The 23,868-nt window shown below is 41.6% G+C and overlaps 1 long non-coding RNA gene across 2 annotated transcripts in view; it reads left to right on the top strand.

Annotated features, from left to right (window-relative positions):
* The window catches only part of LOC132657065 (uncharacterized), a 55,113-nt gene extending 32,774 nt beyond the window's left edge, over window positions 1-22,339 (top strand). The window contains exons 2-4 of one of the 2 annotated variants that reach the window (XR_009594909.1): window positions 15,459-15,519; window positions 16,430-16,509; window positions 21,443-22,339. This is a non-coding gene — a long non-coding RNA (uncharacterized LOC132657065). Of the gene's footprint in view, window positions 1-15,458; window positions 15,520-16,429; window positions 16,510-17,104; window positions 18,041-21,442 lie in introns of those variants that run through there. The other variant, XR_009594908.1, reaches the window with a different exon arrangement.
* Window positions 22,340-23,868: the final 1,529 nt, after the last annotated feature.

Below are 23,868 nucleotides of genomic sequence, written 5' to 3'. Positions count from 1 at the left end.
TAGACAGCTTGGAGTAATGGAAATCTCTTACCTTACGGTTCTGCAGGCTGCAAGTCTGAACCACAGCTTTGACAGGGCCCTGCTAGCACAGAAAGTGCTAGGGAAGAATCACTTTGAGTGCTCCTGGTTTGATAATCCCAAACATCCCTTGGCTTTAGTTATCTCACTTTGATGACGCTCCATCTGCACGTGAGCATTCTCTCTGAGTCGTCATGCCATCTTTTTCCTATGTGCGTCCCTTTCTGTGTCCATGCCCATTATTATGAGGACAGCAGTCATGCTGTGCTAGTACCTACCCTGATGACCTCGTTTGGATGTGATTACCTCTGTAAGCTATAAAGATCCTATTTTCAGAAAAGATCACAGATACTGAAATAGCGTAACACATAACATATAAAGACTCTTCATTTATTTTATAGCAGTATAGAAATTATTCAAGTGTCTTAATTAGTGGACTGAATAATGATCCAAAGTTCTTTCCTTCTACACACCAGTAAAAAAAAAAAAAAAAAAAAAAAGATACAGTGGTAACCTGTCTCAACCACTTCTTGCTCTCTCCTAAGATGTGAGACGTGCGGCCACCCGACTTTACTCACCATCACCACCTCTACACAGGCTCCAGGCCAAAGAATTTACTGGGAATATCTTTTTTTCTGCTCAGCTTTCTTGGTAAAAAAAAAAAAGTTTCTTATGCTGAGTACAACTTTCCCAAATTATCATCTAAAAAGTCAGGCAGAACGTGTCTTGGGTTATGCAGGGGCCCTTCAGATATCTCAAGGATGTGATGGCAGTCATGTGTCTAATGTGTGAGATCAGCACAAGGGACACGTGTGAGAGCCTGTGCAGAATCCTTCAGAAGAGTCACATACTGCCTTTGAATGTGGCCGGGGCCTGAAGAGTTACATTTCCTCCTTGCTTAATCATGTAAATTTAACAAGTGTGTATCATGAACAGCTCACGCACTTAGCACTTAGATCTCAGTAAATATGTCTTAGGTGATTCCTGTATCTTATTTGATACTCGAAGTCTGGGAAATACTTTTACTGATAAGAAAAATAAAATTCTAAAACATAGCCTTAGCCATAGGTTTGTTGGTTGCAGATTCCAGGCTAAGTTGTGTTTTAGAATTTCATTTCAAGTGTGCTTTCCATTATTATTGTCATAGTTTTTCAAAATCACGACTTGTAACCTTCATTCGGAGGATTAGTTCATCATAGCACAAACCAAGAATCCAGCCCTGTCACACCTTTTGTTTTGTCCATGATACACTAATAAAGAGTTCAATCAAGACTCAGGCACATTGCACATTGCCTAATTTGATGACTCTTAGCATCTGGAAACTTAATATAGTAGAGCTGCTTTGCAGTGATACAAGCATTTCTACTCTGTCTACTTCTGCATTATACTTTCATTTTTAATTTTATAAGTCAGCATCATAAAGTTAAAAGTTTAAGTTCTTCAAGTGTATATATGAAATCTGAATTATAAATAATTATAATCATTGGGTTTTTAAAAATACAGTAAATACTATATTAAATGCCTCCCAAATAGAAATTAATCCAACCTTTACAACGGTCCTCTGAAATAGGTTATTATTATTATTATTATTATTATTATTATTAATACTAAAATTATGAAAAAATTGAGAATTGAATGATGCCACTCTAGTTGGTGGCATGAACCTGGGAGAGTGAGGCCTAAAATCTCATGCAATAGCCAACTTTATTAAGAACATCAGGCAATTTATACTCTGAGGGTTAAGAATAGTTAACTGAGTTAGGTGTACAATGACAAGGATAAGCTTTATATGACAAAAACATGTTTTTCCCTAGAGGCACATAAACAAATAACAATAGACAGCTGTAATAAATAATCTTAAGTACCCTCACTCCTAACTACTATGCCTGGGAGGGGCACAAAAGCACATTCAATGAACTGCCAGTATTATGGAGAAATGGAGATTATAATACTTTTGTCTTGTTTACTTTGAGTTTTCTCACAGTCTCAGAAATCTCCTCACCTATTATTATTCACAGATATGTTCCAACAATCAGAGAGTCAAACAAATGCTCATTTATTAGGTTATAATATATCAGAATAACATTTACCAGTTTTAAAAAGAAAGAGATATAATTATGTACTAACAGAAAGATACACAAGATATTGTAATGATAAAAGAACAGACTGGATGATAACAAGACAGCAATTAGCAGGGTATGACCATTGGCTTGTTGTTTTAAACTATTCTTGTGGATACATAAACAAATGTCTACTCACCAAAGTAAGGGCATATAAACCACTACTGGAATATTTCCAAAATTTTGGGTAAAGGGTTACATATAGGAGCAGAAAGGACTCAAAGACAGCTTCTTCACCAAAAAGCCACCCTAGATTAGGTGACAACACAGGAAAGCTGAAAACCTGGAGTACATTGCACAGCCTTCAGGCAGTTCAAGGGGCTGGGGTGTTTTCTTTCCATGTATCTCAGTTGGTCTGAGCTTTTTTTCAGACAGCTCAGCTGATCTCTGTGTCTCAACAAGCTTTCTCTTTTTTTCTTTTTTATTTCATTTTTATTTATTTATTATTTATTTCCTGCCAACCCCACCCTCACTCCTTCTTCTCCCCCTATGCCCCTCCCCAAGTCCACTGATAAGGGAGTTTCTACTCCCCTACTATCTGACCCTAGCCTATCAAATCTCATCAGGACTGGTTGCATGCTCTTCCTCTGTGGCCTGAAAAGGCTGCTCCCCCCAGGAGGAGGTGACAAAATAGCTGGACACTGAGTCCATGTCAGAGACAGCCCTTGCTCCCCTTAGTAGGGAACCCACTTGGAGACTGAGCTGCCTATGGGCTACATCAGAGCAGGGCATCTATGTCCTCTCCATGCTTGATCTAACAAGCTCCTTTCAAGATAGAAGATTTGGGTCTGGGAAGAAACACTCAAAACATGGGAAATTTTTTTATAATATCCATTTTTAAAAACCACAGGCATGTAGAGGAATTTTAATTCAGAACATGGCTGTTCTGGCAAGAGATCACACTCAAAGATCTTCTAGGTCTGTGTGATCTGGCTGGAATAAAAACATACCCTTATTCCAGGAGACAGAGGTGAGCAGATCTCTGAGGTCAAGGCCAGCCTGGTATAAAGCAAGTTCCAGGTTAAGAAGAGCTTAGGTTCAGGCGTGGTGGTATATAACTTTAATCCCAAACAATGAAGGTAAAGTTAGATTGTAGAAGGAAGCACCCATGTTTGAAAATGAAGAACTGAGTGGTAGAAAAGGTTATGAATCAGAGAAAGATTTGATGGACTAGAATACACCCTTCTCTCATGAAAGGTGAAGTTACATAAACAACACAGACAATGAGAGAGACAAAGAAGATGCAGTTTTACTGGGAAAGTTTTACAGAAAGAGACTGAATTGGAGAAAAGGCTAGACACATTTTGAAGATAGAGTGAGCCAGAGGATGAGAAGGAGCTAAAAGATTAGAAAAGATTATTGGAGTTAGTTTGATGCCAAGAAGAACAACTCATGGGCTGAGATAAAAGGCAGATTGAATAAGTCAGCTGGGAGAGGAGTTTGAGTCAGAACAGCTGAGTTGAACCAACCAGGTTTGAGCTCAGAAAGAACAATAAAGGGTGAACTTATTAAGAAGTCTCAGAGGCTGAAAATGTTCTAGGCCTAGGTTAGATTGTACAGAGGCTCGAAGCTTCCAGAACTAGGCCTAGGTTAGCTGACAGAGGAAGTAATCCTGATAGACAACAATTGAAACTGGCAAATAAAAGTTCATTTACATAGGCAGAACATTATAATAGTTCATCTTTCTTGTCAGCTTGATTGGATTTGTAATCACCTAAGAGATGCACCTCTACATACGTGTCTTAGACAGTGTTTCTTGAGTTTAAATTAGAAAGTAGACCCACCCTGACTGTAGGCTACTTAATCTCATGGGGCTGAGGTCCTGAACTGAATAAAAAAGTAAACCAGAGAAAATATGAGTTCAAGAATTCATCTCTCTCTCTCTGTCTCCTCAGTCTAGATGAACTGTGACCACCACCATCATTTTCCTGACTGTGAGCTAAGCAAGATAACCCTTTCCTCACTGAAGTTGCTTCTTGTCAAGTACTGGGTTAAAGCAATGAGACAGGCAATTAATGGAAATACATACAGAGAGGTTCTTTCTCTCCTAGGGGTGAGAGATTAGGAAATTTTTGCAGGAAACAACTTACTTTTCATGTTAACTACATTTCTGTGATTTAATTTTTTTTCTTTTAAACAGACACAGAACTAGCAAATATGGTATTATCTAAAACCTGAATTCTTAATCAAAACACTGAGTTGGTACATGCCATTAAATCACAACATTGGTTGCCTTCTTTTTCTGATTTCAGTCTCTTTCTTCTCCACAGAAGAAGTCATAGATTAATGCCTTTGCATTATGACTGATCTAGGACAAGCAGGATCCAAGAGAAGGTGATGTGCTCATCCAGAAGTGTGCAATGTGCAAAGTGTTCAAAGAGTCGGTATAACCAGAGCTCTAAAGACTACATAAACTTCAGTCTTCGTTCTTTTCCCAATACAGGGAGAGATTTTAAGGGGAAAGAAAATTAGTGAAAGCAGGTCAGGTGCCTTTGGGTCATTTAACATAACAATTTAGCCTCAAGGAAGAGGATTCTCTCCTGAACTAAAAATGTATAAATGCCACTGAAAAATTCATAGGTCAAGATTTCCATCTGCATCGAGTCTCCCCCAGGCCTTCTGTGGGTAAAAATAAATGTGTCTAGTTTCCCCTATGAGGAGGGGCCTGCAGCTGCATCGGTGGTCTACCCAGAACAGCTCTTCCACAACCCTCGCAGAGGAAGTTAGAAAGTGCTCAAGTTGGCTGAACCCTATCATTCTCAGCTCAAAGTATACTTCATGGACAAAAAAGTTTACATTGTATAGGACAGGATTCAGAACAAAGTCTGGCCTGCCATGGTCTCCATCTACTTTCATTAGCATCTGGAACAGCAGCTTTGAGCAACTGCAACAGAAACCATGTTGTTACTCGTCATCCTAGGGATCTTTTCTCAATTCAGGACAGAAATTACACACACACACACACACACACACCTTTAAAGAGCCAAATAACAAATATTTTCAGCATTTTACTCTGTAATGAGGCAGAATACAAAAGGCTGGGTTTCCAACTGCATTTTCTGTGTTTAGCGAAAAGTGGGTTTTTGCAGGATGAACATCCTAAGCTAGCTTGCATGTGCTGCCTGATCCCTTTTAAATCAGGAAAGCAATTTTTCTTCAGTTTATGCATGCACAGGATGCCCAGCTCTGGTTGCTATATGAGCTTCTCAGAGTGGCGATAGTGACTATCATCTCTTGCGATCTGGCCACAAGATCTGGCATGGATACACAAAGCACTGGGCTGTGCATTGCCCATGTGCCAGAGCTGGGGATCAGAAGGGTACATACAAAAGTCCCAAGCCAGGCACCACAGTTGCCAGGCTGCCTAAGCAAGCCTCCTATATGAAGTTTACCCCTTACTTTCTTAGGGAGTCACTCTATTGGTTACCTACCTTGTGCTGGAGCATATACCCCAATATAGCCCCAATTTAGAGTGTGTGTGTGTGTGTGTGTGTGTGTGTGTGTGTGTGTGTACTCCTGGTTTAAGAGCTCACTAGAAATGTAGAACTGAAGTCCCTCTCAGGCACCTAGGAAACTTGTGAACAGCTTGATATTTGAAAAGCAGTAACACTGCTCTGGAGGTCCCTAGGTCTTCTCTGCCTCCACACATCCTTAGGAGGCACTGAACCTAAAAAAGGATGTCCTAAGACATTAGGACCCTTGTGGTACCCTAGAGCCAAAAAGGAGGGGAATGTATTTGTCAATAAATGCCTGGGGATAGCAACTGATCAAAGTTTCTCAGGACTTTAAGGGTGACCTGACTTTTAAGAATGTTTCAGATGATCAAACTGCCAAAGATGCAGGCAATGTCACTGACCCCACAGTTCATGCTTTTCCTTAGCACCATGGCTGTTCTCTGCTTTAGGAAGAGGTTCCATGCCACCTTCCAGAGGCTGATAGAAGCTCTTGAGGTGGATCAAGGAGTATCCAGGATGAAGGGTGTAAACAATTTTCAGCCTTACAGGATATGGGAGAGAAAGACTTAGAACTGGGCCCATGCAATGACTTGATGTGCCCAGGAAATAAACATGCTTGAGACCACTGTCTTTTCCTGCCTTCACTGGCACCTTTGCACACTACCATTGGCTCTATAGGGCTCGTATAGCTAAGCCTCACATAGAAAAGAAAGAATAGAGTCCTAAGTGTTCAGGGTTCACCTGAGTGGCTTCCTTAAGTGGTTATCACCTTGGCAGCCAAGCTGCCAATGCCCACTCAAGATTGGGCATTCTTTGTCCTGCCCAGAAGCCCAGGGCTTCTGAGTAAAATGGAGCCTTTAACTAAGATAAGTTTATTTCTCAGAAAGAATCAAATCTAGTTTGAAAACCTAGAAGGTATGTAGTCAGGTAAGATTCCTCTATTGCTTCATTTGCCCAGACTCCTGCCTCTGAGACAGAGGCTGCGTCCTAACCCCCATCATTCACAATCTTATTTCTGCAGTTTTCAGGTGTCCAGCTCAGGCCTGGCTCTCCATGGGTATGAGGTGTTCTTTTTCCTTGTAGCATTTCATCCCTGCCCCCACCCCTACTGGACCTAGAATCAGTCCCCTACTGGCTCATCATGCCTCAGAGATGCTTCCACTGGAGACCAGATTCTACTCCAAAAGAACAGAGAAGCCTGCATAAAGGTTGCGTTGGGGTCTTCAATAAGATGTGATCTCTTCTTCCATGCCTATTTCCAAATCAAGTCTTAGAAATTCACCTTGCTCTGTGTATCTATTTTCTGGTGTTGGCCCAGTCCAGGGTGGGTGTATCAGGATTCTTTTCCAAAGGCCCTGGATGGATGTCCTTTAATAATGTGGAGAGGCACACAGATCCAAGATGAGTTTATCACAGAAATGGCCATTTTCTTTTCTTTCTTTTTTTTTCCAGACACTGCAAGAGTAAAAACCCAGATATCCATAGCCTCCTTGTGTCCCAGGTCTCTGGCACCTGCTGTTCATTTGTGAGTTGGGATCAGGTCACTTAACTTTCCCCTACTCTTCTGTGGCCTCTGAGCAATTTTCCTAACTCTGGAAAATTGTTTCGGTCAGCTTTTATATGGGCTCAGCTATGAGCCCTTTGCAAATTACTTGCAATAAATGTTCCTGTGCTGGCATTTTGCTTCCACTCGACCATTTCTGTGGCCTTCTGCCTCTTTCTGAGTAATTTTTTAGCCCCATGTTCCTACATTAACTGTTCTCATATAATGTTCTCCTTGCCCTTGGATACCCTGTACATCTTCCTCCATCCACTCAGATGGGACCTAGAAGACTAACTGTCGGCATGCCCAACTACTAGTAAAGCCTAACAGAACCCAATGGGAAGCTGCTAGGATGCAGAACCAGGAGAGAATAGTCCAGATCTCTTTCTCTTACTCAAAGCATCTTTTACATTTAATTTATAGACAACAAAAAACACCTGAGTTAAAGGGCTAGATTTACATCTGTTTTGGTTTGGGGTTTTTTGTTTTGTTTGTTTGTTTGTTTGTTTGTTTGAGCCTAGGAATCTTAAATTATCCTCTTCAAATATTTTCTCTGGGTGGTGTCATGGAATAGTAGTATCTTTTTGTAGGGTTATTATGAGATGAACCCGGATGTGCATAAAACGTATTACAGTACCTGTTCCATAATAAATCTTTAAAGAAGTGGGGCTTCTTTTGAGATTCCTTCTCTTGAATTTATTCTCCCTGGTGACTAGGACCCTTGGATCTATTTACTCTAGGATACTCAATCTTCATTTTTGGATTGGCTCCCCAGGTAAGGTTAGAAAGTGGAGAACAAAGAAGATTTGAGGAGCAAAAAGTGATGAGCAAGCAATGATACTAAGAGCACTCATTTATTGAAGGCTGTAATTCATCTTCATAGCAACTCCACAGCTAGAAGGTTGCTGATGGTGAGGTTCTGCCAACAGGGTAAGTTGCTCCAAATTACATGGCAGGCCTTTAATTTGAGCACAGCTTTGAACACAGCCAGACCTGGAAGTCCGCATCTATTATTATTATTATTATTATTCATCCTAATAATATGAGATTAGTTTATTATACTGGGGCTTGGAAGAGGACTTGGTAAGCATGGGAGACAAAATATAAGTAAGAATGGAAAGTACAGGAGACTTTGGAACAAGGAAGAGTAGAAGAAAGTGAGAAGTCCAGAGCCACAGATAGGCAAGAAGGGGTTACATGGGTACTTACCCTCACAGGCAGGTTCACATTCACATCTAGCCTCCCCAGCCTAGCTACTAGCTACTGGGATGTGGTGGTCCAGGGACCCTGATACGCTGACAGTACTGAGAAATGAAATATACATACATAAAAACATGGGTGACTCTTTTTGTGCTCTCTTACAAGCGGGTGAAAGAAAAAGAAGCAGACCATTCTTGAATGAATGAGGACGACATGGAGAGGGCGAACTCAAGCAGGCACCTTAGGACAGTCAGATGAAAGTGTCAGATATGAAGACTTCCCACTTACCCTGCCTGTCTGTTAAGAGATGTTCTAGACAGTTTTGTACTGGCTGATTTCTCTCTCATTTTCTGCCTGGAAACACTTCTGACAGCCTAGAAGTGTGCCATGCCAAGGCCAAGATAGGAAGAAAATAGATAGCCATGTAGTCAGCTTTCTAAACACAGACTAGACCAGTGGTTCTCAACCTTCCTAATGCTGTGACCCTTTAATACAGTTCCTCATGATAACCTCCAACCATAAAATTAGTTTCATTGCTACTTCATAACTGTAATTTTGCTACTGTTATGAATTGTGATGTAAACATCAGATATGCAGGATATCTGATATGCGACCCTTGAAAAAGGTCATTGGACTCCCGAAGGGTCACAACCCACAAGTTGAGAACTCCTGCCCTAGACATAAGAGTTCATGGAGACCACACCCTCATGGCTAAAGTAGTCAATGGAAGGGACTTTTAAAGTATGCAGTAGACACATACACTAGGACCCTGGCAGTTTGTTATCATCACTGATATCAAATCCAATTGCTGCCTCATGCTCTAGAATTCCTCTGAGATACTTAGGACTCTGTTGGTATAATGTTCTTTTGGAATGTATACACCCTACCCTTGTTCATTCAAATGCTGATTTCTCTCCCCCACTATCTGGACATTGTTCATTCAAATGCTGATTTCTCTCCCCCACTATCTGGACATTTCAATCTGGACATTGCATTGTGATGTTTATTCTAAGCATCACCGGTGTCAAGTTTGTGTAAACATGCCACCATTTGTTCTCTAAAATGTCAATTAAAACAATGTTGAGCAATGGAGAGAATAGGTGGGACATCGGGACATCCTGGTTCAGAGTGGGAAGAGAGGAAGGAAGAGGAGGACAGGAAGGAGTGGGAGGCAGAGAGGAGGAGGAGAAGCTGCAGGAGGAGAGCTGGAACAGAGAGGCTGGAGGAGAGGTCTTGGAAGCACGTGGAGAGATGGACTGGACCTAAGATATCACTAAAAGCAAGCATAATGGGTAAAGTCTGAATGGTAGGAACTATGTGGGCTTGGAGGTTTAGGATGGAATAACTCTTGCCCAGCATTGTGATCTAAGTTAATTAAATAAATCCCAGTCTCTGTGTGGTGATTTGGTTATACAGCTGTTTAGGATTAAATGCAGCTTTACTAAAGATATATCAATATATCAATAAATATTAACGACTAATACAACAGGACTCCAGAGCCTTCTCCTAGAGGCGGCCTATGACTACTTCCTATCTTCTACTTGTTTGTTTTAGATTATGACCCATGCTGACAAAATGGAGGGTGATCAAGTGAGTGGATACTTCTGTACTTTGAAGCAGTAATGAAAATGGAAGGGGAAAGCTGGAGATGTGGTTTGGCTGTAGAGCATCTGTCTGGCATGCATGGCACCCTAGGTTCAAGCCCAGGTACTGCCATAAAAAGAAAAGAAAAGAAAGATGAGAAAGAGCTGGGGTAGGGTGGAAAGAAATGGGGGAAGAGAGGAAGGGAGAGGGATGGGTATCCTGTCAAGATGATCTCAGGGAATCTTAAGTCATGGAGCTCCAGGTAGCCTTGCAGGAAGTGAGGCCTTAGTTCTCATGATCTCAGCATATGACTCTAGCCTTGGTGTCAGAACTGTCTCACTACTGGATGGTAGCTTTCCATTCAAATATACTTCAGGGGCACTGCTTTCCCAGTTGTAAGCCTACCCTGCCACCTCTTTGCCCAGAGCCCTAGTATCTTTTAAGGTACCTTGTTCTCTTGACCAACCTAGCTCTGACCCTGGAAAATCAGAGGGTAATAACCCAGTTCTCCACCTCCTCACCTCTCATCCATTTCCCTCAGTTATGTTTCCACAAATGAGCAGACAAAAGATGGCTGATTTAGGGATTATATTTGTGAATACGTTTCTGGTATCGACAGAACTCATGAGCCAATGCTGAGCTAACTGGTTGTCTAGTGTCTGGGATATAGCTGCCTTAAGAGGAAAAGGGGAAAAAGAAGCAAATTCTGACTGAGAGTCATAACTCCTCTCAGATGCCCTCAAACATGTTCATATTCAAAAATAGTTCATGATCCACTCTTTTGAGGCTTTGCCTCCATTACGCTTCAAAGAAAGACTTCCGAGATGATAGCTAACGCTGTCTGAGATGCTCCAGAGATAACCACAAGCAGTCTCACTCCAGAGGGCCACACAGCAGCTGAATAAAAGACTTACAAAGAATTATTTAGGGATAGAAAGGAACCAAAATAAAAAGCAGCCATCTCTCTATAACCTACCCATCTGTCTACACAGTGTGAGCTTTCCATGACTGTGGCTGAGTCCTGAAGAGTCAGGATGAAAGGGAGGGAGGAGGTATCTAAAGAATAATTGTGGGAAGGTTTGGAGAATCATATGAAGTTGAACCTTATTAAGGATTTGGGCTTTGAAATAAAGAGGTGTGGCTTCAAATAAATCCTGGCTATGCCACTTTTAAATTGTGTGATGTTGGGATTATTATCTTATGTCAGTAAGCTTTCATTTCCTCACTGATGAAATGATCAGTCACATTTTTTATATGGCTGGTTGGCATTATGCCAGCAGTGACTATATAGTGCTATTATTATCTGAGAAATTAAATTTGCTCTGAATCCCATGCCATAAAAAATCATGCAATCAAAGAGCATTTAAGAAGGCTCTGAGCTGACTGGGATATCTTCTCTCTGCTTGTTGGTTTTAGTAGTGCCAGAAGATGCCACACAGGCAACTGGGAGAGAGAAAGGCATCAATGGTCATAATCAGCATGGACCCTGAACACTATAATATGAATCTGCCAAGCAAGATGTGGTTTCTTATTTTTTTAAAAAAAGTAGCATGACTATTATAGCCATAACCAATTGCTTTCTGATTGGACTTGAAGCCTGCTCCACAGAAGGAAATTAATGTTTAGTACTATAACCTAACCAAAATCCCAGGGCTTGGAAGGTCATAGTCCCCAGAAAAGAAGCTAGTATTGTTTTACTAAATGGTCATGCTGTCAAACAGCTTTTTAAATATTTACAGGGACAGGAAGAATATAAGATCAGGAGGATGTGGATAAGTGTTTTGATATGTCTTCTGGCAGGACATAGCCATTGCACTCATGAACTCAGCAACTGCAGTGATCTTCACAAGATCTCCATAAAATCAAGCCAACCAAAAACCCAGCATGCATATGGTAGTGGCTCACAAAACCCCAACCCTAACTGAGAAGCTAATAGCAGTTTGATGTCTTCTGGGAAAGGTAAAGTCATGTTTCTTTGGGGTGGCCATTGATAAGTTGCTTGTGCTCTATTGAATTGTCCCAAACTTTCTTTTTCTTCTTTTTAAAGAAGATGAGTTTAGAGACAGATGCACTAGAGCAAGGGCTGGGGATTGTATGGGGAAAGGAGGGGTGTATATATAATAAAATAAATTGTTTACATGTATAGAGCTCTCAGAGAATAAACAAAAATAGTATAATTTTTTAAAGGTTTTGAATGGACTTTGGTAAACTTCAGAGGAGCTAAACCAGATGTGACAAACTTCATGAAGCAGTATTTCAGGATTCCCTGTTTTCTCAGCTAACCACTCTGCTGTCACCACAGGAGCCCTAAGGAAGCAAGAACAGACTATTTTCCTCTTTGGTATCCAACATGAAGTCATATATCTAACTTCAAATCTCCAATTAACCTTAATCACCTTTTAGTAAAATGGATCTTCCAGAGATGACTTCTGTCCCCAGCTAAACACAGAACATACTGCCCGTGCACTGGGTGAGACACTAAATGCAAGAGCACTTCAAACAAGATAAGGCCAGTGTATAAATAAAGCATTCCTGGGGAGCAGGAGTTTGGTGGCTGGAAGAGATGAAGAGCTGGTTCTTGATCTCTTAGCCTCTGTGAGAAGAGTGTTCAGATCTGTTTCTGAGAAGAGACAGAGAACATTGAGTATACCTCCTCTCTTCTATCTTCTTCAAAACTTGCTCAGAGTCAAAGACAGTATGTTACACCACCCTAGACCAATGGCATGTACACTTCTGTTTTTGTTGCTGTTGTTGTGGTTGGTGGGGGCATTATATCTACCTGTTTACTTTGTGAAAATTGGTTGATAAATGATCAAAGATGGAAGTAGCAAACTGGGAATGTCTTTGAATGCACAGTGTATTGATCACTGAACTGTGTCTTACTTTAGTGTGCGCACAGCCTGAGACCAAAGGAGAGTAGACCCAGAGACCTAACATCAGGAACACTGTTCTGCAGAGGAGAAATGGTGAGGCGGCCCTGGAGAAAGATGGGCACTCAGTTGTCTCCCTCTCCACACTACTCATTCTTTTCCCTCTCTTAACCTAATATATTCTCCTTTTCCTTATGCTTCTTATCCAATTTCCTAACCAGTTGCTTTGATGTTTTCTTCTAAATATGCCTCAAAGCTCACTAGGCAACTGAGCATTCTCCCTACGGACTGAGTGAGCATTCAGCTGACATTTCTCAGTACCTTCAGTACTCTCTGAAGACTTCCATCCTCCTCACACTGGAACCCAGAGAACAGGCATCTGCCTACAGCAAACACAGACTTGGCTCTGCAGATTCAGCCACCGGGGATGCCTGTGTAAGGCAGAAGAAAGGAGAAACCGCCTGCTAGATCTTAACTAATTAATGAACAGTGTGGCCAAGCAGGAGAAATGGAGACCTGAAAAGAAAATCATAACAAAAACTAAATCACTTTGTTTTTACATGCAGTTTATATATAGTCCTCTATGTTTCTCATGTTTCTTGTCTATCGTGTTCTTATTTTTTTTTACTAGTTTCCTACACCTGCCATAACAAAATACTACAAATTTAGTAGCTTAGGTCAACACAAATTTATTCTCTTATGGTTCCAGAAACTGGAAGTTTAAAATCAAGCTACCACTTGGACCATGCTTCCCCTAAACAGTCTGGAAAAGAGCCTTTTGCACTTCTTTTTGGTTTCTAGAGGCTTCCAGAAGCCAATTCAATTCTTTGTCATATGTCTACATTATTCTATTTTCTGTCAATGCATGGCCTTTTGCCCTGTATGTAAACCCTGTGTCATTTCCTCTTCTAGTCATCAGTCCTTGGGCTTGGAGCTCACTGATTCAGTATACTTATCATAGCTAATTTCTATCTTTAAGTACTCTCTTTCTAGCTGAGGTCATATTCTGATGTTGGGGTGGACATATATCTATGAAAACATCATTCATTCCAGCACCGTACTATTTTGACAAGGTTCATCTCCTGTGTAGGCCCTCTTAGGCAAATATTCACCTGTCATCTTGGGTTCTTCTTCCTCGATTTTGCTGCAATTTCTCATCTTTCTCAATCCTACTCAAATGGCCTTACACAATATCTTTTGTATCTATACACAGTATATTTTGTATTTAGCTTTGTAGCTTTTAAGTTGATTTCTCCCAGAATTGGGCCTTAATATGAACATCTGACTACAAGCCCTTATTTGGAAGACATTCCCTAGAAGCACCAGGATAGGGGTGGGAAAAAAGGAAAGTCCGGAGGTTGGAATTGTTATAATGTGGGATAGACTCAGTTTCACTGGGAGCATCTAGAAGACTATGTGTATAAGAAAAGGTCAGGAAGTTGAGATATTTATCTCCCAACCCCATCTGTCATTAGCTAACTGGACTTCTCCTGGGAGCGTGAACTCCACTTATCTCAAACTTGTGCTTTGGACAGATGGAGCACAGTGCCCTGCAACCAAAGAAACCTGTAAGACCAAGGGAATCATAGGTGATGCTCAGGAAACAAGTGTCAAAGGAAAAAGTCTACAAACACTGATGGTACATGCTGAACACGGTATGACAAACTCTTTACAGAGCTTACCAGGTTCCTCTTGGTAGGTACTCACTCAGTATACACATGTTGAATTGCATTGCTTTAGTCATTTGAATAAAGAAGGTAGCTCATTCATGCACTATCATGGTCTGTACACTGTGATAGGACTTGTAGAGGCCAGCCTTATATAATTTGGGGCTTGGTATAAAAATCATTGCCTTAGCAAACACCTACTGTGCTGGTTAGTACTTTTGTCCATTTGATACAAGCTAAAGTTATCTGGGAAGAGGGAATCTCACTTGAGAAGATGCCTTCATCAGATTGGCTACAGGCAGCTCTGTGGGACATTTTCTTGATTAACAATTGGTAGGGGAGGGCCCAGCTCACTGTGGGCGGTTCTACTTCTGGTCAGGTGGTCATGTATTGGATTATAAAGCACAAGCTGTGGAAGCAAGCAGGTAAGCAGTGCTCCTCCACGGTTTCTGCCTCAGTTCTTGCCTCCGTTCCTGCCTTTCTTGAGCCCTTCCTTGTCCTCCCTCAATGATGGGCAATCTTCTGAACATGAAAGTCAAATAAACCCTTTCCTCCCCAAGCTCATTTTTGTCAGTGTTTTATCACAGCAATAGAAAAGCAGGCTAGACCAGCCATTGATCCTGCTCTTCACGCATTACAATCACCCAACAATCCTGACTCCTTCCTCAAAACTGACCAGCTTCAACTCTTCAGTTTTCCCCCCCAAAAAAAAATTCCAATCATTTACTGGTGTCTGTACAGGATTTCCACCAATGGGAAAGTTAACATGGAGAACCTGAGGCCCAGAATTGAGTGAGGACCAAGGAAAATACTGATACTACTGACAAAGACCATTTCTATCCATCTTCCCGTACTCCATTACCATCCAGGCTACCCAGAACTGCTCTTCTCAGTACATGTCCTGTACCAGAAACACTCACACTCATCTCCCCTCCCCCCTTAACATAAACAGTTCTCTTGAGGTCTCAAATTTGGTTTCTTTCTTTCTTTTGTCATTTTAGGGCAAGCTGACACAGGGAAGACAATTGCAAAGCAGGCCCTTCCCAGTAGCCAAGCTGTCTGGTAAGCTACATTCCCCAAGGTCAGGCTTGTCAGACATCAGCACAGACTCTGGGTCTACAGATCTTGCCTCATGTCAAAGCCCTGCTTCTTTCTCTGCATGCTGAGAAGGTCCCTGTCTCTCTGTCTCCCTAGGTCCCTTGATGTGAGCTTTTAATATTCATCTCCTTCTCTTTCTCTCCATGTGAATTAAAAGAGCAACTTACAAGGCAAACAGGAGGAAAATAACAGATTGCTGCTGCTCACTAAAGCTTCGGCTCAATAGAGTCTGATAAAGGCTGGAGACTGGCCCCCTCCCTGTTGAGGAAAGGGGAGCTGGGGGCACCATAATTACAGTACCTTGAATGTGTTTGTGAGCACAGAGGATTTTGCAGATGGAGATACATTTTTCTTTCTGAAGCTTCACTATCTACTGGAACCCAAGCTCAGGCTTATCTCTCTCATTTCCTGACACATAATCTTAGAAAATTCATTTCAAATTCCGGGTTTCATTTGGTTTCCCTACCTAAAAATGGGACAGGAGGGCAGTAATCACTTTCTAAATTAACTGTAACACTAAATAAGCAAGTAAATATGAATACATTTTAGAATAATTCTCTCTCTCTCACACACACACACACACACAATTTAAATCTGCTAATCAACATTTTAGAACCTTAAATCCGACACTCTCCTCAGATCACAGGTCCTGCTTCAGCTACCTCCCTGGTTCTTTTCTCCCCATTAAAGTCAAACCTCATGGAAAGTCTATATTTGTTACATTCATTTCTTCACCTCCCACACCCACTCCTCAACGCTCAGCTTCTGCCACCTCACTCCCCTGTAACACCTCTCACATGACCAACAGCACCGTTGCTCATTCTAACTAATATAGCTTTAGCTGTCATCTAATCTGACCTTTTTCTTTCTCCAGAACACTGTCCTTTGAGCATAACCACCTTCATTGTCATCCTCACTGGAAGCATTTGTGACTACTCAGGAGATACATTCAAGGTAGGGCTGGTTTGTTTGTTTTTTTTTATTTGTTTGTTTGTTTTGTTTTGTTTTGGGCATTGACATTGCCTCACAGAAGGAAGGGGGGAGACACATCAGACCCTCACCTGAGAGCTCCATCACTCCCCTGTACCTCTCCTGCTATCTGTATGTAAGGTGTGATGGAACATGTGAGAGGTTAACTGTAGAGGGGTTCTCATTATACAACTATTAAGGTGTCACCCATGCTTGCTGTGTGACCTTCTGGTACTTTGAAGTCATCCATACTCCTCTAAGGAGCACTTCATGGGTACTCCATGGGCAATCCCAGTAAACTGATCAGTTCATCAAGTTGGACTGTGGTGGAATCGTGATTTCAGTCTGTCACCAGTGCCCTATCCAAAGAAAGTAGACTTCGTTCATGTCTCCTGAGAAGACTTCAGGAAACACACTGGCTGTTCTCAGCTGCTTTACCCAATCCTCTGGCCTTAACATCTAAATGTCACTGCCTCCAGACATTTCTCTTACATTTCTGGTTAAGCCTGCTTGGGCAGCTGCCTCCATTTCTCATTAACTTCAGTTTTGCAAACCCTAATCTTATCATTGGTTTGTCTAGGATCTATGGAGCCTATTTATTTCTTCAAAACTTCCTCTTCTATCTGCCATCTACAACTCCGTTCATATTTATCATCAGAATCTGACTCATCTGCCCAGCTTTTAGGAACTTCGTAGTAACATCCTCCTGCAGGCTGCCATCCCTACTTCTTTGCCTGAATGCCACCTCCAGAGGGTTGGGCTTACAGGCACATTGGGGTGGACCGCTCTCCTGAGCACCTTTTGAGTAGGTCAGAGTATCGTGGGGAAGCACACCAAAGCTACAAGCTGGGGTGAGAAAGCACCCGGGAGCAAACAGCAGCATCATGTCCTCTGAGATCTCAGTCACTGATGGAGAACGGGGCAGGACTACAGGAGGCAGCAAGACCATCTCCACAGTGTATAATGTCAACATTAAATGAAAACATGAATGCAGAATCACTGAACTCTTACAGAGTCACTGACATTACAGGTTCTGCCAAGCTGACTCCTCCTCCACCAGCCTGTGCTCTCTGATGTTAAGTGCCATTCCTTGGAGCTGAAGTCAGACAGGAAGAACATTTGAGGCAGAGGAAGAAGCATGAGGAAAAACAATAATCATGGAACATGGAGTGGTCCCTGGATAACGGAAGCAGAAATGTTAGGTCTAATGGAGTGTGTGAGAGCTGCCAGAGGGAAGACACAGTTTTCTCTGGGTTGTCATTCCCTCAACTCCTCACTAGCAGCCATTAATACCAACATCGTAGTCTGGTGAGCCCATGAGTATCTGACCAAGACTCACCTTTCTCAGTTCATCGGTGATTCCCTTGTTCCTTCTCCTTGGGGGTCATAGGACTGTCTTTTCACTCTAATCACACACACACACACACACACACACACAGGCACACATTCCACTAGAGCTGCTTACAGAATGGCAAAATTAAAATGGATAGCTCCGTGTTCAAAGACCACCAAAAAAAAAAAAGCCTGCTTTTAGAGATTACTAAAATATGAAACTTTTTCTTTCTTCCAAGTCTCTCTTTTGACTAAACATGATGGCTTTTATTTGACATTTGATGCCATGCTAAGGAAAAGCAGAAATGTAATTATTATTGTGAATTTTCATTCGTATCTATACTGTGTAATGTCATCATTAAATAAAAATATAAATACTGAACTTATATGAAGAATCACTGACACTACAGTTTGTATTTTTGAGCTTATATATGCATCTAAATATCATTCTTAGTAGAATAAAGGGATGGTGTGAAGGAGCGCTACACAAATATAACAACACTTTTCACTCTATTATTGCTAATGTGTGCATCTACCAGTACTGATGAGCATGGAAGAGCTAAAAGGCGAGCTATGAGGTGTGCCGTTTTTCCTCTTCTTTCTTTGTTGCTTTTTTCAGTGTAGGTGGTTGGTGAATATACAGAAATAATGTATAAGAGAGCACTCCTTCCTCGTTTGTTTTTTCTTAGCACGCTGTTACCTTCTTTCTGTGTGAATGTAGTTGTGGTTTGAATGGAAATGACAGCCTCTGGAACTGTAATTAACATCTTTGATTACTTGGTTAGACATGCAGCATGCTGATTCCTGTGTGTGCTGTGTCATCAATTTCCACACATGGCAATCTCACCAGCATTCTGTTTGCAGATGTTGCCAATGCTGCATGCAACCAGGACATCCAAGATCAGCTCCCAAGAGTGCCTTGTCCTTCCCTCTCCCTGGGCTTTACTATTGGTTCTCATTCACCAGCTCTTTATCCTCAGTTTGCAGTGCAAACTTCTGCACGTAAACCTGGGCTACTTCTAACATCCCTCTCCCAGAAGCTAGATCTCCATTTGGTTCTAAATTCCTGATTTGGGAATTTTTCCTTGGGGTCAATGTGAGGCACCCTATCATCTGAAGAAGTCTTCTCTTTCAGATACCACTACCTCCTTTTAGTCAGGGCTGGAAGACTTAGCCATAAAGGTCTGTGTTCATCAGAAAATAAAACACATACTCCATATACAGCACATACTCATACCATATCATACACACACACACACACACACACACATATATATATATATATTCTTTATACACCACATGCCACACATACACACACACTACATGTGCTTCTCATTACATGTCATTACTATCATTACATATCATTAACCATACACATACTCAACACCATACACATAAACACATACCACACATACAATTCTCATACAGTTCTCATACACACCATACAGACCCACGATATAAACATTCTATATACCATAAGCACCAAATATACACACCCATATCCTATATACACCCCCCCAACACATACACAAGCCACCATTTTATTGTCCTCCCACTCTTGTTGCTTTATTAACACTGTGCCTTTAAAGAATGATCATATTTCCAAAATCAGAAACAGTTTACATCTTATTTCCTTCAATTTTGGACAGTTCTTCATATTGGCTAGCCTTTCACTTCACAGAATCTTTTCCTTGGGCTTCCTTTATGCTGAACTTTTCTTGAACCCTCATTTCTATAAATATGCAGTTCGGTGTATCTTTTCTTCTATGTGTATGGCTGGAGAATTCCCTCAGAACACAAACATTCAACATCAGCATTCTCCTTTCTTAATTCACCTCCCTCCCAGCCCTCGACTGACACCCCAAAGTCTGCATCTCCCAGTCTGACACCTTCCCAAAGGAAGTCTGTTAGCACCATTGTTGAGCAGTTTTCCTTTCAGTGTCTATTTCCTGATCTTGGAAATGGGCTAGATGATCTCAGGTTATGCCCCCAATTTAAATAACGTGTCTCCTTACAAACTCATTCTTCTTTCTAGTTAACCTAACCCCTCTGAAGCTAACCCAACTTGAAAAGAGAGATATTCATATGAGCTCAGTTTCATGGCTCCTTCTATACCTTTATTAAGGGGGATATAATTTATTTCATGCTGTGACCCACAGTCTTTTATCTTGTATCCTTGGTAGGCTTTTTTACTCAGTTACTTCTTCTCCTAACAATGGCAGGGCATCTCAGGTCACAGTACACACTACAATTCCTGGTAAGCAACTTACAGGGATATCAATCAATTCTTGTTGACGACAGCTTAAGCAGTAAGTCTATGTTTATACATTTGTTCATAACCGCCTTTGTGTTTTGGCTCCATAAGAATTAGCTGACTTACTCAGTTCCAGTGTTCAAAAGACTTAATTCTTTCTTGGTGTGTGCCAAATGTCAGGCTACTAAGTTCTTTCTGTAACTACATCTTTTTAAACCTAGAAACACTCTTCTGTTGCTTCTTGGCTTTATTATTTTTGTTTTTGAACAAAATCTCACTAAATAGCCCAAGTTTGCCTTGTACTCAGGATCCTCCTGCATCAGCCTCCTAGTCCTGGTATTACAACTCTGTGCCACTGGGCCTGGCCAGAAATACCACTAATTCCCACCACCACTCCTCAGAGTCTGATTCTGAAGTTTCTTTGTGGGACACTACATTTTCCTAAGCCGTAACTCAGTTCAACCTCCTTTTGCTTACCAGAATCCAAACAATAGCTAAAGTACAACTCTCCTTGTCTATGGGGTTGACAAATTGGCAAACCTTTCTGATCATAAATCACGGGGACATCTCGGCTTTTTATTTAATAATCACAAAACATTTTCTGCCTAGAGGGTAATAAAAGACAGCATTTTATTTGCAGGTGGGGAAGCTATTTGTTTTCAAAATCAGCCAGATTGATTTCAATTATGAGTCGTCCAAGCTCGTCCCATTTTTTGTTTTTGTTTTGTTTTGTTTTGTTTTGTTTTGTTTTCTTCATCCTCTGTTCACTCATTCAGCCAGTCTTGTGATGACCTTCTTCCTGACTTTTTTTTTTCCATTCTTGATTCTATCTGGACTGTCATCATGGTCCCCTAACTCATCTCTGATCTGCTGTTTGTCTCTAGTCTTTTGCATGACCACTGAACAGATCACTGTAACAAAGTCTCCCCTGGGTTGTCTCCCCTGAGTTGTCTCCTGGGTGTCCCACCTTACTCTAATATCTTTAGTGGTTAAATACAAAGTATCCAGGACCCAGTAGAATTAGTAGGGACAGAGAAAAGTGGTAAGAATGTAATGAGAACAAAATTAAACAAAGCAGGCATCAAATTTAATTCCACCACTTGCTAGGTGGGTACATACAGAATACATCAATTCTTAAAGTCTCATCTTTCTTTGGAATAGGAATAATGATGTACAGCCCCAGGATTGAAGAGACGATGAAGTAGAACAATACAATAAAGTGCCCATGCTTTAGCACACCATGATTCTAACACATCTTTCTAGAATTAAACCAGCACCAGGTCTCCTTATCAGCTACCCTCTTCATGCTCTTGTCCTGACCCTAAATTTCAGCATGCCACATATGAAGAGATGCTTGGAGTGGACCCACCTCATCTCTGTCACCAGAACGGAGGCCTTGGAGAAGATGGAGTCTGCAAACTTCTTTGATAAATATATTGAATCACAAACTGGGCATTCAACAAATACATAAACAAAGGTTTTTTGCTTTTGTGGTATCATTGTTGAAATATATTTAGGACACTCTGCTTTGGAAATTGTCTTTCTAAGATTGATGTTAGGATATTTCTGCCTTGTGGGTACCTCTGGACTACCTGGATTTAGGAAGCAGAGGTATGAATTAGACTGAGAATAAGAGTATTAGCCTGGGATAAACCACTGACTTTTACATGCTGTTCTGTCTTTTGCCTGATTTCTGAGCCTTTCTCTACTCTGTTACCCACCAAAATGAGCAGCACCTTGTTCTCTGTCCTCACAACATTCAGAAAACACCACCCATCATTTGGGAAGAAAATTCTATGCCCTACAAGATCCATGGAATGGCAGCAATTCCTTCTATCCATGTCCCATGTGCCTTTCTGACAGAGAAAGTGTGGTTAGGGAAAATTGATTGTTGTTGCATATCAATGTCCTCAGAACTGGAACATTCCATGCTGGGGTGGGGGGTATCTTGTTCGGACTCAGTAAGTAACCAAAACATACAAGGCTCAGCATGCAAACAACACAAGTTTCAAGAAGTTCCTGAAACATTGTTTCCCAAGTTATATAAGCAAGGTCCAGTGAGGAGAAGAGACAACCTGATCAGATGAACTGCTTGCAACTTATGTGGAGAGCTCCAGGGATGCAGCTGTCCGGATCTGGTACCCAGGTTGGGGTGGGTTTTTCTGTGATGGAGCTGCCTCTGAGTCCCATGCTCCTAGAAGTAACCCCACACCCATACTTTTATAATCAATCCCAATAAAGATACTGGTTCATCAAGTTGGACTTTGGTGGAGTTGTTCTTATGGTCCATTTTCTGTACCCAGTCTGAAGTGAGTAGTTGGGTAATCTCCTTACCAAAGGTCAAAGGTTATGATTGCTTCCACTAAATATGTATCTTCAAGTCTGTTCCTACTTGTTGAGAAGGAAGGCCCAATCGGGAAACTGACATCCTTTCCACCATGTTAAGAGAGATGATGACAAGAGTTGATGTTACAGAAGTCAAAGAACAAAAGGGAAGACGTATTTAGATAAATAACTCCAGGATTCTCCTCTCAGTCCTAGAGCTGGAAAGGAGGAGAAAGAGAAACCTGGTGCTTTAACCCCAGCAAGGTGGCCAGACCTGGGCAGAGGTGGTCCAGTGGTGAGGCTCAGAAAAGACATGCAAAATCTCCCAGAGATGTTGCTAACAGGAGTAGCTAACACAGATACTCCTGGTTTGACCCTGTTCTCTTTGCCTCTCATTTCCTGACAGCTCTATTCAATTGTCAGAGAGCAAAAAATCCCTGAAAATGTCACATAGAGCAGCATGGGAAAAGGATATTCAACAATGAACAACAGTGCCCATGTAGAGAGCTGTTGCCGTCACCCCCAAAAGACCCCTAAACCTACCCCCATTAAACAATGTGGCTTTGAAAGGTGCTTTCTGTTCAAATTCATCGTTAAAAGCCCTTGCTCTCCTTCCCACCTGTCCTGTTTAAGTTCTTGCACAGAGACTATGCCTGGAGCCATCCATGTCATTCCAGCACTCCAGAACCGGCCCATGAGGTAAAGAAGATGCCAATCGCCTGGATTCTGTGATTTGACCTTCTCTATAGACCTCTTCTGGCTAGGCCACCACACCTTGGCTCAGACAAGTTTTGAAAATTCCATTGCCACATGAAGCTGCTTGTGGCCAATTGGCCATTTTTCATGCCACTCTTGAAGGTCACAAAAGTTAGAGATTTTCAATTCCAAACAGTCTGGGTGCCAGAATGGGGGAGCTGCCAGGAAATGACAAGTGGTAGTCACAGCCTCCAGGGCAAGGCACATCCCAGCTACGGTGATTAATGGGTTTGGCCTCCTTCAGTTGGCACCAACCTGTCAGGCCTTGATAAAGAGCTCACCAAACACTATGAACCAGAATAGAAAGAATAGGAAGGGTTTCATTTCCATCTGAAACACGGGGCTGGAGAGTGACCTGAACAGACAAGGGGAGCAGGGAGCCATAAATGAATCATACACCTCTGTGTCCTTCCCGCTAGCTCCCCTGAGATTTCTCTTCTCCATGAAGTAATCAATGCGGTTCACCTCAGCAAAAGGAAACCCCACGAGGAACAAATCTGTCCTGCATTCATGGAGAACAGATTTAATTTAGCATCCAGGAGGTGACTCAGCAGAGAATATATTGCAGAGGCACTGGAAGTCAGAAATAAAATTGGGGTATGTTTCTGAGACCATAGGAACCATTTAGTTTGGGGGATATCAAAAGTCAGCAGGGAACTTAGAGTGGATTTCTGAGA

Source organism: Meriones unguiculatus, chromosome 10 (assembly GCF_030254825.1).
Source record: "Meriones unguiculatus strain TT.TT164.6M chromosome 10, Bangor_MerUng_6.1, whole genome shotgun sequence".
In the NCBI taxonomy this organism is placed as follows: domain Eukaryota; kingdom Metazoa; phylum Chordata; class Mammalia; order Rodentia; family Muridae; genus Meriones; species Meriones unguiculatus.
Note: the sequence above shows the minus strand (reverse complement) of the source record. Positions and strands in the feature narration are given on the sequence as shown.